The sequence below is a fragment of the Mycetomoellerius zeteki genome, unplaced genomic scaffold (genome assembly GCF_001594055.1).
Source record: "Mycetomoellerius zeteki isolate Tzet28-1 unplaced genomic scaffold, Tzet1.0 scaffold617, whole genome shotgun sequence".
NCBI classification, from domain to species: Eukaryota; Metazoa; Arthropoda; class Insecta; order Hymenoptera; family Formicidae; genus Mycetomoellerius; species Mycetomoellerius zeteki.
The window spans coordinates 32212-34505 of record NW_017257629.1 but is presented as its reverse complement, the minus strand read 5'-3'; the positions used below and the strand labels follow the sequence as shown (position 1 = coordinate 34505).

At 32.3% G+C, this 2294-nt stretch overlaps 1 protein-coding gene across 1 annotated transcript in view; it reads right to left on the bottom strand.

Moving 5' to 3' along the window:
- The window catches only part of Mef2 (myocyte enhancer factor 2), a 73648-nt gene that overhangs the window by 63539 nt on the left and 7815 nt on the right, over positions 1 to 2294 (bottom strand). The gene's annotated exons all lie outside the window — the stretch shown is intronic.

Below are 2294 nucleotides of genomic sequence, written 5' to 3'. Positions count from 1 at the left end.
GTCGTCGTCGTGGTCGTCGTCGTCGTCGTCGTTGATGGCAGCGCAAATCGATCGACGACCGCGCGACATGCACTGCAGAGTTTCTTCCTTCGTAGAATTTTTATGAACCCGCAAGCTTTTTCGGGCGCAGTGAGAGAGAATCTGCGCGTCTAGAAATCAGGTCCCCGTGAAAGATACATACGTGCGGTGTGATTTCCAAAAATGTCCATGGATAATTCCGTCATGAGTTTTACCGCACACTTCTAACTGCACCTGTCTAACTGCACACTTTAGTGGCCGCTAAAGAATTAAAGCATGAATGATACAGAAAGCTCGACGCTAACGGGGTCGGTTTATTATAGCGTGCGCACAAGACGAGAATATTTAGAAAATGGCTCGATCACTGTTCGATTTGAATAAGCGTTCAAATACGATTAAAATTAATTTTAAGTACGTTTTGAACAATCGAAAGTTGAAGGCGAGAAGAACGAGATTCTACATTTTTGCGATTCGAATGATTTGTTTTAATTCAACTAGACTAGTTTATCTCGAAACATTAACCGAAATCCATTGTAGAACTTTAACGGAGATTAATCGGAATCGTGCCATTTAAAATTTTAATCTTTAAGATTTTTGCATCTCCAAGTGGAACGCGTTTAACGTAGAGACAATAAAAAAATATGCATCGCCGACACACACACAAAGTTGTCTTCCGTGTTATAATCCATTGCGGCCGATGTCATATCCGTTTTGCGGGTAATAGTCATCTGACTATAATCTCGTCGTATACATTGCTGCTTGCGTAAATGCATAATGCGCTGCTGTGAAGTAGTCGACACGAAAGTTTACGTGTCGGAAAAGTACATGGATTCCCGACAATCTTCTGTGTATACTAATTGATATTGTGTTTTGCGTATTACTTGGTAAACAGGTAAATAGAGTACATCAGCTGATCGATCTTACGCCGATAACAAAATTTGCGACTTGATTTCTCCATTGCCCTTCATTAAATATTTAATCAGTTAATGTAGTAAATTTCGAAGTAGAAAAAAGTCAACAAAACACATTTTCTCTTTGGAAAGGACTGTTTTGCTCAAGTAAAAATTTAGTTGGATACTGAGCTGAAAATAATTTTGTTGGATTGTTGACATGATACGCGGGACTCAAACTTATTGCTAAAATGTTAAAACTTTTTGCAACATTATTCATTATGCTTCCTACGCAATTATTTTGATTGTTCAATAAAATTATTTTCAGATCTGTACACTGAAAGAAAAGTATAACGCATTTAATGAAGATAAAATAAATTTGATTAATTTTACTAAAGTGCATAGTAAAAATCTTTAAAATATTGTATTGTACCACAACTATCATATTTTTGGGGTAAATTTTAAAACAAAATTCTCTTCGTGTACACTGAAAAAAAAGATTGGCTGCTGCAACAAATTAGATGGTAAAATATGGCATAGCATTTTTAATTGACTGCAACAGTCAATTTTTGGTTGCGTTAGTTAATCGAAATCCTATACTAACATTGCGGATAAGCTAACACAACCAAAAATTGGCTGTTGTAACCAATTAAAAATGCTATGCCATATTTTACCATCTAATTTGTTGCAGCAGCCAATCTTTTTTTTCAGTGTACACGAAGAGAATTTTGTTTTAAAATTTACCCCAAAAATATGATAGTTGTGGTACAATACAATATTTTAAAGATTTTTACTATGCACTTTAGTAAAATTAATCAAATTTATTTTATCTTCATTAAGTGCGTTATACTTAATTTGCGATTTTCAAACTTGATTTTCTCAGGATCGGCCCTGTCCGAATGTACTATAGGTTTATTCCCTATATATACATATATTGAAGAAATGTATTAAATTTTAATATTTGTTTGAATAATACCAATTAAATATTTACTAAATGTAAACATATATTTATTTGGTATAAAAACTATTAATTTAGTTAACTATCATTTTCTTATTAAATAAGTATTTATTTACTGTGTATGTAAATAAATGTTTTTAATTAGTACTCTATTAAGAAAAAATATATATTAAGATTTAATAAATCTTTTTTTCAATGTACAATATACAGGGTGTTTCCAAATTAAATGGCAAAACTTCGGGAGCGTGTAGAGGAGTAAAAAACTAAGAAAAAAAGTCCTATAGACATATGCTCCTTTTTGCTTTGTTTCGCAGGAAATCACGAAAAAAGAAAAAAATATATTTAATTTATTATTTTAATTATTTTATTTATAAACTTTTTAATGAAGATTTTGTTCGAAATGTGCACCTCTTGCAGCAATACAAGCA